The sequence below is a fragment of the Protopterus annectens genome, chromosome 3.part0, assembly GCF_019279795.1.
Source record: "Protopterus annectens isolate FY-2018-M chromosome 3.part0, PAN1.0, whole genome shotgun sequence".
In the NCBI taxonomy this organism is placed as follows: Eukaryota; Metazoa; Chordata; order Ceratodontiformes; family Protopteridae; genus Protopterus; species Protopterus annectens.
Genome location: NC_056731.1, coordinates 730,595,108 through 730,608,820, shown reverse-complemented (window position 1 = coordinate 730,608,820; position 13,713 = coordinate 730,595,108).

The following is a 13,713-nucleotide window of genomic DNA, read 5'->3' as shown; positions in this document are numbered from 1 at the left end:
GATATGTCTGGTCCACTGTTGTTTGCAGACATGGGCTTCATTTGTTTAAGTGTGTGAGCATGCCCAGTATGATATTTCAGTATGTTGTTGTTTGACATTGCCTTTATTTCTCTAAGTGTGTGAGCATGCCCAGGGGTCAAAAGTCAGGACATTACCCCTATTGTGGTGTATGGGCAGGTTTGTAGCCACCCATTTATGTGTTTGCATCAAGGGATAGCATGTGTGTCAGACCTTGCACATTCCATGCTACCCATGCTCCCACCCCCCCCCATTATTCTATCCTCTTCCATACATTATGCATACATTCTCTGATACTTTCCCTAAAGTTATCACCTCATCACAACTGTGTTTTGGTGTTGGTCCACAGCTCATGCAGTGGGACATGGTGAACATGTTACTGTGGTTTGTCCACATGGCCTTGCACATGGCTTATGTGGAGTGTGTTATGTTGTTATTTGGGTGTTCATGACATAACATGCATTGGCAGTACGTGTGAGATACAAGCCTTTGACAGAGGCCTGTAGGCCATTTGGTGGTGATGCAGGCCAGCTGTGGCAGGCCGTTGCATTCTGTCGGTCCTATGGTCCCAGACCGCCATACAGTATATTCTCCGGGGGTAACAGCGTAGGTGTGCTAGGTGGTCATGCCAATACTTTCTATCAGTATTGATCAGGTGGTGTGGATGCTGGCAGGGTGCTACCTATAGCTAGGGACATGCCTGCATGGGACACCTGCATTGCATGCTTCATTTTTTCACTATTGCCATACACAGGTGGGGATCATATTGTACCCATTCCCATCAGCAGGGATACGACCAGAAAGGTACCTGTGGGTGGTGTTTGGGTGAGCTGGGTGTATGTGTGCTATGGACACTATTTGCATCTGACTCACAGATATGCATGGGACATTCCAGTTATGCTGGCATGTGCAGGCACATCAGCCATTTCAAAATACATCAGACCTATCACCTTTGTGATCTGCAAGTGTTTGGCCAGACAACACCGGTATTCCCTATTACAGGCCCAGCTAATGTGATGCATAACTGTATGCACAATTCCAAGGGTTTATCCATTTCACAGTTACACATTATATACTGTATGTCTGGGGTACTTTTCCCTGTGCACTGCTTGCATATCTAGGCCAACAGCCATGCCATATCCATCTTTCAGATGTTGACACATATTATCACCATACAGTTACAATGGCTTACTGCTAGCATGTGTTATACTGGTGGGAATTGTCTTTGGCACTGCAGTTGTGAGGACTTGGCCCTGTCATCGACAGTAGCGGGCAATGGCCACCAGGTCAAACCTCAACATGCATAAATACTGACCATCCTCACACAGTATGAAACACACACACCAACCAACACACACATACCTGCATATTGTACAAATGCTACAATCTATCCTGCTACCTTGGCCACCTCTGGGCATCTGTGCTCCACTGGTATTATACCTACACATACATGTTACTACATGTCTACAGAGGACTGGGGGGGGGGCACAGCTGCCTGTTACTACTACATGTGTACATCGGATTGGGGGGCACACCAGACTGTTTCAACTTTTCTACATAGGATTGGGGGGGCACACTTGACTGTTACTACATGTCTACATAGGTTTTGGGGGGACAAACATAACTGTTTCTACATTGCTACACAGAATTGGGGAGCACGCCTGACTGTTACTATATTTCTACATAGGGTAGAGGGGCACACCTGATTGTTAATAAATGTCTACATAGGATTGGGGGCACACCAGGCTCTTACTACATGTCTACATAGGATTTAGGGGGGCACACCTGACTGTTTCTACATTGCTACACAGGACGGGGGGGGGGCACACTTGACACTTGTACACATTTGCTATGACTGTACTGGTATGTCACATACTCCATTTCTAACCTGTCATGCTGACTAGAGACATATCAGTGTACTACAGGTGTTAGGTTTGACTGACCTACATATTAGTTTCTGACGTCCTACCCTTCAGAACTAATATCCCCCTGCCTGACCTGATGTAGTCTGTCTGTGCAGGCCTGGGGGGTTACCCATAGGCATCATTCAGAGGCCTTAGCACAGCCTTTGTTTGTGTTTGTCTACACCTGTCCTGCTAGCTGAGATTGTTGTTGGGTATGTGAACCTCCCTGACTGACATGTGTGTGTCATATGGACACACATGTGGCCCAGCACATTTTCTGCAGTGGGTTTTGTCACCATGTGTAGTACTGGCTACTATGGTGACACCAGTATTTGTTACAGATCTCATACTGCCACTATTGGTGTCTACTATCTGCTGGCATCCCATTCAGCCACCCGATTCCCTTGCATGCTCACATCCATACCATAGATACAGGTAACAACACATACTACTCCATTCTGCGATTGGTAAGGAGAGTGACTTACCTTGTGGATGTGCCAGTATTGAGGATGGTGCTGGAGGGATGACTATGTTGGATGCACATAGTACACTCCCTACACATGATTGAGCATAGGTAGTGTCATGTTTGGCATCCCTTTTACTGTATGTGTGAGTCAGAGAGAGGTGTCATTCCCTGGGTCCCTCCTGTGTCAGTGTATGTGCTATGCATTACCTCTTTGCCAAGGCTAGGGAATACTGGGCATGCCTCCTTCTGCCTACTGGGGCAGGCTCAGGTTGTTCTTCCTCCAATTCGCTCTGTGCCTGTGCATGCTTTGGCAATGGTGGGGGGCAGTGTGGCCCTGCCCCATGCTGTTCCTGCTGCAACTGTTTCCTCAGGATCATATTGTGTAGCATGGCACATATGATAATTTGAGTACATGTAGCTGGTGAATACTGCAAGTCTCCAACGGATGTGTCCAGGCAACAGAACTGTGACTTGAGCATCCCAAACACATGCTCTATTATAATTCTGGTCTGTGCGTGTGCCTCATTATGGAGTTCTTGTTCGGGTGTGTGTGCATTTCTGATGGGTGTCATCAGCCAAGGCTCCAGTGCGTAACCAGCATCCCCCACTAGGTGACCATAAGGGATGTCCCCATTGACAAATCTCTGGTGCAGCTGCATAAGATGCCAGATGTGGGAATCATGATAGCTTCCAGGGCAGTCAGCACACATATTCATTATTATGCCCTGGGCATCACACATGACCTGGCAGTTGATGGAGGGGAAGCCCTCGCGGTTGATGTAGACCCTAGGCCACTCACCCGGTGGTGCTGTGATTCATATGTGCATGCAGTCTATATCACCTACTACCCTAGGGTATTCTGCTTTGGTGAAAGAGATACATATTGCTGGCTAACGCCTCATGGGTGTTGGGGAAATAAATGAGCTCACTGGCATGTGCTGACATGGCATCCATGAACTGGTAGAGTACACTGGATGTTGATGCCTGTGAGATCTCCATGATATCCAAAGTTGGCCTTTGGAAGGTATCTGTAGCTAGTATTTTTAGTCCTACACAATCCTTGGTATCCACTGGATGGGTTCCCCTCTGTTAGTTCTGTGTGTGAGGCGTGGCTGGCACAGCTCAACAATTTGCTGTAGGAGGTCCCTGTCCACCTTATAGCTATCCACTATCTCCAGCTCATGTATCCCCTGGTAGGTTACCCTGGGTCTGTACACTCTTCTCCGTCTCCTCATTGTGGGTTGGTCGACAGCATTCTCATCCTCAGCACCCTCAGCCTGTTCCACATGTTGTTGTATGATAGCTATTGCAGCCCCTATCATTTTTTTGTTTTTGTTTGTTAAAATTCCCCTGCTTGTTTTACACCGGTGGTGTAGAGTATGTGGGAAAACCAGAGGAAAAGGTGTTTGCATAGTTTATAATAGTGTTCTGTGCTGGGCTGGGTTGCTGCTTGTGTAATTGGCTGATTCTGATACATTTCACCTGCCAGCTATGCTAGTTTTCCCTGATTACATTCCTACTCCTGATTTCCCTTCGCACTGCCTTCCTGTTTAAGCCTGGGGGCATGACGCACAAACACAGTGCTCATATATGCACAGAGCTGCTATTTCCTGGTTTACTTTTTTTTCCCTTTAAACCCGGTGTGTGGTGGGCACACCCACTTAGGCAATGTAAAGAGTGCTAGGCAGCCTCAGACACACCCCCTTGCTTAACTCTGCTAAGCTAAGGGCAAACCCGAGCCACAGGGCTCCAATCCACTTACAGTATGCCTGACACCCCCGCCCCATGATGTCAGCTAACTCCTAGGCTTGTACCAAGCTATTCCTACTCTTACACTGTTGGGTGCTGACTAGCATGTAGGTGATATCTGGGATTCAGTATCATTCCCCTCATTTGCATAGGATTGCCTGCTGATGCATAATTACAGGTCCCACACTGAGCCTCCCCCCTTAGCAACCACTATTCACTGGCCATGTTGTCTTCTGTCTGCCATTGAATCTAATGACAAAATAGTGATTTTGGTAAGAATGCTTATTTTAGTTTTTTTTTTCGCCCAATACCATTTGCGCGTCGCTGCCCTACACTTAAACAGCCAAGATCGGCTAAAAAAATAAAAGTTGATTTTTTTAATTTTTGCAACAGTTTTCCATGCCAATGGCCTTATATTTGGCCATTGGCATGCTTTCTACATAATATCCACCCTTTGTTTGGAGCTGTCATGGCTCTGTTTTGTAGTTTGCAGAAATGTACTCGGTTACTGGCAGAGTACATTTCTGCAGATTACACTAGTCCTGCACGGCCGGCTTCCAGCTTCCTGGATCACAAATTCACCTAATTTGCATGAATTTCATCTGCAAATACGGTGATTTGCATACAGGGGCTGAGTCCGTGCAGGACTAGTGCAGGAGTGCTCATGCACATCCCTACAGCTTATTCCTGGATCGCACGGCAGACATATTGCCCGCTGCAGCTCCTGCACTAGTCCTGCAGACAGTGCAGGGCTTGCTGAATCCGGGGGAATTGTATTTTGAATATTAAACTTTTAACCACAAAAAATGCTTTTTTTTATCTTCTATTGTCTATACTTTGGCGGGGTTTTTAAAACAATCTTCTGATTGGTCATTGTATGCATTTATGGGATTACACTTGAAATGTACTTTATATACTGAAAAAGTTCTAAAAATAAAAAGAACATAAGTGCTCAAAATACATCAGTTCAGTGTGTTCTTCTCTCAGACCTACTCAGAGTTTTCTTCTGCAGTTTTTATTCTTCCTCAACGTCAGCCATATATATATATATGTCTGTGTGTGTGTGTAGATATATATATATATATATATATATATATATATAGACACACACACACACACACACACAAACACACATACACACACTGACATACACTTCCAGCTTTTAAATATCCCATTATATATAATAGTAGTGATTTTTTTTAATATCCCATAATGCTGATGCATGAACGTATACCACAAGGCTTCTTTTTACAGTCAGTTATCTCCAGTGTCACAAAACCAATTGGCAACATCCATCCATCTTTCCTGTATTTCATTATTTAAGCACCTATGTTGGGCTTTTAAAGTTACAGGCAGCAAATCTAAATACATTGCAGTAGTCACTTGTAAAACTAGTCTTGTGAACACCTAGCAGTTAATGAATAAAATCTATAGTATTTGTTTTTGTCAAGGTGCATGCTCAAAGGGGACAAAGTGTCATATAAAATGATTTGTGTAAATAAATCACTGGATAAAATACAGCAGAATTAATGGCACAGAGTGGCCAAGACAGGCATTCCCAAATAGAGTAGTCTTGTTTAAAAGAGAAAAAAAACTACTGCAGACGTGTTTAACACATATAAGTATACCAGACTTTTGTCTTTAAGGTTTTAACCTTTTACGACTGTGACTTCCGATGATGACCATTAGGACTTCTAGAACACATCAGAAAAGCAATGCACTCAATAACCATGGAAATGTTGCCCCTGCAACATCTACTCAACATAAAACCATCCTAAGAATTCTCTACAGTAATCTTTAGAAAATGTTCGAACAATAGATCTCTGGTCATGCATTCACTTCTTAAATGATTTTTCCAGATAAATAATGTCCCAGAAAGAATCATGGAGACATTATGATGTCTTATATTTTCAAATCCCTTTCCAGGAAATTGATTTTCAAAACTTACCTCAACATCATTCATCTCTCAGCATCACAAACTGCACATAAAATTTACTGATGAGTGTTTTTATTCTCTTGTGCCAATGCCTTTCTTACTCCCTGTGCACTTCAAACAGCACATTCAGTCTCATAATATAAGATTAATTTGCTATAAAATGATTCTGATCTTTCTCGTCTTAAAATAATTGTGTAATCCTGTTTAATGGTAATTGTTGGGAGACTCTGGAATAACTTCCTATAAAGTTAAATAAAAACTGGAATTGAACTCAAACTATGACATAAACTGATTTTTTTTTTTTGTCAGCTTGCATAAATGCACAAGCGTAGCACATTTCTGTAACAGGCAATTATACAAATAAATAAAGATCAAACCAACCAAGCAAGCAATTGAAATATATAAATAAAATATGTTGTCAATATCAGTATTGCTTTATTAATACTAATGAGCTAACAAATGGTAATAAGGAGGAAAATGTCTGTCCTACAGCAAGAAAATGGAAAACATGTTGCTCCTCACAATCTTTTTATGAAGAGTAAAATGCCATTTGCCATTAGTATGTACATGTATGCAAGCTGACAAAAAAAAAAAGTAATAAAAAATACCTTCTGAAAAATGGAAGAAGTATGTTCAGAATAAGACAAGCAGCTTTAATAAGCGATTACTAAAGACATAACTAGAATTTGAGTGCTTTCGTTAGCAAAATGTTTCATGTCGAATTTCATTAGAAATATGTAACACAGCTAAGCATTAGTATCACCATAAGGTAAGGCTAATTAGCATATTAATGACATAATCTAGTATCTATTACATCTAAGAATGCTATTTACATTTAAATGTCCATTTAGTCCAGGGGGCGTGTCTGCCCTAAGTCAAACGATGCTTCTGTTTGATCAGTTGGCAGTTGCTTTGCTGTTTAACAAGCATATTCAATGGTACTGATAGGTACTGACAGGAAGAAGTAATAGTCAAATATTTACAAGAGGACCATCGCAGTGTTTTACATGATTATGGGCATCATTTTCCACAGTGCTTGCTTTGCACAAATAAATTGTGTATTCATCTAACAATACAAAGTGCATCATCTGGCAACTCTGTTTATTAGCTGCACACCATACCTCTCAACTGTCCAGATTTTCATAGAATGTCCAGATTTTTGCCTCATACTTTTGGTCTATTCCTCACCTCAGAAGTCAACAAATAATGACATACATCTGAGTTTTGGACTTTAAATCCTTCAGAAAATATATGTTAACACAAGCACTGTTACTCCTGCAACTTTCTAAGTTTATAAGAGTGAAAAATTAAAAGCTGTTCCTATTTTTGGGCCTTTGTCCCCCATCCCATTTTGTCAGGTTTAGTCCAGATTTCTTGCACTAAGAGGTTGTGAGGTATGCTGCACACAGAACACATTGTCATATGAAAGCTACAATCTGATGTTGTAAATCTTTGTTTATTCATTACAATTAGGACTTTGGTTCCATTCTCAGAACCGATACGTCCGTTTCCAAGCTTGCACCAGCCAAAAACTCTCAGCTAAGACCTACCCATAATGCCCCTCTCCTAGTTACTCCAGATCTCATTTGACGCATTCCTCGTCAGACGTGGTAGCCATCTCTCTCAAAGCTAAGTGGAAAATTGTGATTTTTTTTAATATAGTTTCTCCTCAAAATTTCTTATTTTTTAGTCAATTTAGCCTTTTCTCACTGTCACCTACTTCTATTCCCTACCCTTTACCTTGGTAATTAAATTTCTACCATTGTTGGTACTGTCCCTCTCTCCTGCCTTTGGTAGGCCCTTTCTTACCACTTGTGGTATTTTTTAATACCATCGTTGGTATTCTCTCCCTTTTTTATCTCCCTTCTTTTGTTTCTTCTGTTAGGATAGCCTTGTTGCCTTACTATGTCAGACAAAGCTAAGTTGGGATTTAAACAGTGTGACAAGTGTGGGCATAAGATGCCCAACTCGGACAGACATGCTCGTGTCTACTGTTTGGGCGTGAACCACATTAAAGCTGACTGTGACATTTATGCTAGTTTTAGTAATTGTAGACTAGCAGAACATAAAAATAAGCTTATTTTAAAAGGTTTAGTTAAGACACCTTTTTCTGAGGTTTTATCTGGGCCGGAGGTCTCACCCCCACCAAAGACCAAAAAACATAAGGAAAAATGGAGTCACTTGGTTCCTGCATCTCCGTCAGTTATGGAACCGAGTCGGCTCCATGCTTCTCCGGTGCCCTCAGCACAGACCTCTTCGGCACCAGGCTCTGTATCTTCTCCCTTAGTGCTGTCTATGATATTCACCCCTACTTTGGTTCCAGCCTCAGCACCATTGACTTTGGTGCCGTCCTTGGATCCGACATTGGCTCCTATGACTGTACCTGCTTCGACACCATCTTCGGCCATGGTGCTGATAGTTTCTTCAGCTCCATCGGCTCCTAAAGTCGAATATCTGCCAAGGACAAGATAATCTCCAACTTACGACCTATTTTTGGGGCAGAGGTTTAGCCCTTTTCTAGAAAGACAGGATTCTCCTTCAGCAGTCTCCTTTAGATCCACCAGGAGTTTTTCTGAATTAGACCTAGTGCGGGTTGTGGACCAGCTTCTGGCAGCTAGGGGATTGCTCATTCCAGCTAGACCTTCCATCCCTCTTGGTTCAGAATCTTTTACTACATCTTCCTCTGTTTATCCTCCTCCAGCCTCTACCTAGGTCCCAGAGATCTCGGTACCAATGTCCTCCCCAGTGCATACTGTCTCACCTCCAACAGCAGTTTTTGCTCTGTCGGCACCGACCACCCTTGCTGCATTGGCTCCAGTGGGACTGATGCTCTCTTGGAGCAGTGATTGGACTGTCTGTACCTTGGTACCTAGCCAGGTGCCTATTTTCTCACTGGTGCCATCTATGTCAATGGCTCTGATGGCTTCCAGTCCTCTTGGGGCTCCTCACCGGGATGTCAGCTCCTCAGGGTGGGGTGTGACCCTGGTTCCAAGGTTGTCCTTTTCAGTTCTGGGCTTCCATCCCTCCTTGGGTGGGCCTGCTTTCCAGGTGATGGAGAGGGTCCTTGCCTCTGGAGGCTCGCAGTCAGCACCAATGATATCAGCATCAGAATCTTCCCTAGCATAAAGCTGTCCCAACCCCCTATTTTGGGTTCCTGGGCACGGGAGCCACAAGAACCCCTTTTGAAGGGAACCCCTTCTCCGGAGTACTCCTCAGAAGATCCCACTGGGGAGCCACCCCAGAAGAAATGGTGCAAGATGAAGCACCTTGATTCCCTGGAGGAATCTATCACTGAAGACACCGATTGTGATGAGGGGGAAGGGTCCCCATGGTCTTCCCCAGATGATGTCTCATTCTGAGACATTCTCGAAATCCTCAAGTAGCAGGGAGACTGGAAGTCCTCTAACCCTTCTTCTGAGGAATTGGTGTTCTTTCAGGCCTTCCGTACCCAGCCATCTATTTCCTGGATGACCCCACTGGCAGATGACCTTGTTAAGCCCATTGTGCAGTGTGCCTGGAAGGCCTCGGACAATGTAGAACCTGACACCCGGAGACCAGACAAAATTTTATCTACACCTGAAGACCAGCCCCACTGGATCAAGCAGTTGGCAGTTGATTCCATTGTCATGGCAGTGGCTACCAAGAGGGAACTGGCATAAGATAGTTCCACTGTACATCCTCTGAACAGGGAGTTTCAGACCATGGACAGACTAGGGAAGTGGACCTATGCTTCAGCAACCTTCGCCACTTGGTCGCTGAGCTATCTGGCACATTTCACTCACCTCCAAAGAGACCTAGTTTCTGAAATGTCTTCCTCTTTGGTGGGGGTACTGCCTGATAAGATGTGTGACACTGTCGCCTCACAACTAGCTACTCTTAAATCCATCTTGAACTCCTCAATGCATTTGATATCTCACACCACCGAGGGGGCAGCTCGAGCTGCCGCATCAGGGATTGTAATGAGACGTAATGCTTGGATGTGGTTGTGTGACTTCACAGACCCCTTTAAATCTTCCTTCATCAATGCACCTGTCGACGAATCTGCACTTTTTGGACCCAAAGTATGAGACACACTTGCACGAAGTGAGAAAGATGGAAAGACCTTGTCTGCTGTGGGCATACGCTTTTCCAACCCCCAGAGGTCCTACTCCAGGAACCAGAAGGGAGGAAAAATGTGGTTCAAGAAATCCCAATGATCATTTTGTGACTCTCGTGGTAAGTCATCCCCCTGGGGCAGAGGGGGCAACTCATCTGGAAGACACCCCTTTCGAGGTAGAGAGGGTCTGTGTAACCAGGGTGCTAGACATTCTTTCTCCAGCAGACCCTACCAGTGCTACTGAGCAGCGACCTGATTGCTTTCCTCTGGAAGTAGTCAGGGTCATTTTTTTCTGCACCTACCAGCCTGGCAACTTATTACTAACGATGTTTGGGTGCAGAAAGTAATATCCAGAGGCTACCAAATATCATTCAATTTAACTCTCAGACCCATCAAACGCATCCCCAATGTACCACCGAATCAGAGGAAATTAGCAGCCTTAGAAATAGAAAAGCTATCAAGAAAAAGAGTCATCCAACCAGTCCCACCAGACCGAAAAGGATCCAGGTTTTACTTGAGGTTCTTTTTAGTGCCAAAAAAGACAGGGGACTGGAGACCAATCCTGGATCTCAGCCTATTGAAAAACTTTATTAAACATCAGAAATTCTGGATGGTCACGGTACAGTCCATTCTCCACTTCCTAGGGAGGGACAACTGGATGTGCTCTATAGATCTCCAGGATGCGCAGTACCACATAAAGATGGATCACTGCTCCCAGTGGTTTCTCCGCTTCTGGCTGGGAGTCAATCACTACCAGTTCAGGGCACTGCCATTTGGTCTCTTGGCAGCCCCCTGAGTGTTCACCAAATGTACAGCAGTTGTGATAGCTCATCTTCAACTACAAGGATCCCAGGTGTTTCTGTATCTAGACGATTGACTCCTTACTGCTCCGACCAGGAATCTCCTAGTCTGCAGCCACTCTTACACTCAAGGTCTCGCTCTCTGCTTGAGGATTATAATCAACAAGGAAAAATCTCAAATGTACCCAACAAAGACACTGGAATTTATTGGAGCAGTCTTCAACACAACATCCTGTCAAGCTCCTCTCTCCCCTCACAGGCTTTTGAAAATAAGACACCAAATCCAAGACCTTCTTCCTCAGACCTATGTACCAGCATGCTTTGTACTGCAACTCTTATGCTCCATGGTAGCTGCCATTATGTTAGTACCACTGGTGGGGCTGCACATGCGAAGTGGTCCCTCAAACTTGTAACAGTGGATCGGATCTTCCAATGCTAGGGCAAACCTTGCTGCAACCTGTTTGCTTCCCACCTAAACAACAAATACAGAAACTACTTTGCCTTGATCCCCCCTCAGGGGGAACCCCTGAGGGACAGTATGATTGGCCCCGGGTCTTCTGTATGCTTTTCCCCCATTTCCCCTCATTCCAAAATTTATCCAGAAAGCTCAGAGGTTGAGAAGCAAAGTTATTTTCAGTGTCCCCTATTGGCCCCATCAAGTCTGGTTGCCATTTCTATGGACTCATCTCACTCACTGCCCGTGGATCCTGGATCATTCCCAAGACCTGTTATCTCATCCTCAGGGACTGATTCATCTGAATCTCCACAGTCTCAAGCTCACAGCTTGGTTCCTCCACTTCCAATGATTGCCAGGCTGCCTGACATCCCATCTCCTGTTCATGAAATTCTTCTGTTTTCACACAAACCTTCCACCAGGAAAGTTTATTCTAGTAAATGGAAAGGTTTTCTATTTGGGCCAAATATCAGAGCATAGATCCTTTCTCTATGTCTATTCAAAAGATCCTTCAATACCTGATGGCTCTTTTACATGCAGGAGCCTCAGCAACGGCGATCACTGTACATTTAGCAGCTATCGCCAGTTTTCATAATGGATTTGATAATTCTTTGTTTATGTCACACAGCCTATGCAAGACATTTTTGAAAGGAGTATTACACGTTAAACCTCGGGTCAAGCCTCCCTTAGAACACTGGGACTTGACTTTGGTGCTTCAATCTCCCACAGGTCCTCCTTTCAAGCCCTTTGATTCATATGATTTAAAGTTTTTGTCATGGAAAACCTTACTTCTAGTAACACATACCTCAGCGAGAGGAGTATCTTAGCTGCATGCCTTGAGTGTCAAGAGACCTTAATTGATCTTCCACTTCGTACTGACACTTCTTTCTTGCCCAAGGTCATTTCTGGATTTTCCATTAACCAATCTATTGACCTGCCAGTTTTCTTCCTTCAGCATTCTAATAGAGGGGAGTACCTTTTGCACACCCTTGATGTGCATCGGCAGCTTTGTTGTTATTTGGACAGGACTAAATCTTTTAGGAAAACAGATCAATTGTTTGTGGCCTTTGCAGGACTCAGATTGGGTAAACCTGTTTCCAAAGTGACTTCATCCTCCTGGTTTAGAAATGTCATTATCTTTATCTACGAACAGAATAAGCTCTCCTTACCTTCTAGAATAAAGGTTCACCTTACCAGATCTATGGTTACTTCTGTAGCATTCCATTCCAGAGCCTCTATGGATGATATCTGCGCAGCAGCCACTTGGGCAAGACCTCATACCTTTATCTCTCATTACAAATTGGATTTGGCCTCCAGGGGACGAGCATCTCTTGTTTCTATTGTGCTCAGGAATATCCTTCCTTAGGACCACCCAGGACTCAAGTAGCGGGGGGACTCGGTCCTAATTGTAATGAATAAACAAAGATTTACAACATCAGATAAAGAAGTTATGTCTTACCATAATGTTCCATCTCTGTTGTAGAGCTTTGTTCATTCATTACTTCCCGCCCTCCTTCCCCCTGCCTGGACTCCTGGTGGACTTTATGAACTCCTGGTTAGGGTATTTGCTCAGACAGAGCCTTCTACTATTTTTCTATTACTATCTGTATTATATAGGGGTGGGCAAACTTGATCTGGAGTAACTAGGAGAAGGGCATTATGGGTAGGTCTTAGCTGAGAGTTTTTGGCTGGCGTGAGCTTGGAAACAGCCGTATCAGTTCCGAGGGCGGAACCGAAGTCCTAATTGTAATGAATGAACAAAGATCTACAACACAGATGGAACATTATGGTAAGACATAACTTCTTTTTATTTTCACAGCAGATAGAACAGCTTAACATCTGGACCCTACATTAATTCAGCTGTGTAAGAATATCCTATCTCTGTGTTGCTTTCCCATAATCATAAAGTGCAAACCAAAATGTCTTGGGTATTCAGCTTAGGTAAAATCAGTTCATACTTTTCAAAATGCCATATCTTACTTCCCCTTATTATTTCCAGATATTGATTCCTAATGATCAATTGCTCTGCTGTTTAACATGTATTATTGTCTGATATCCAAGGCTGAGAAGTAAAATCAAACATAGGCAAGATCTTATAAAATACCAGCACCAAGATGGATCGAAAAAGTAACTATAGTTAATATTTTTAAGCCCCGTGTGTATAAAACTAGTTTTGCCAGCAAAATTGTATCACTTATAAAGATGCAGTTCACCACAGAAACATTTAAATACATTTAACTGAACATGTGATAGAAACATGATTTAGTCACTTACAGGGAATACATTCAAA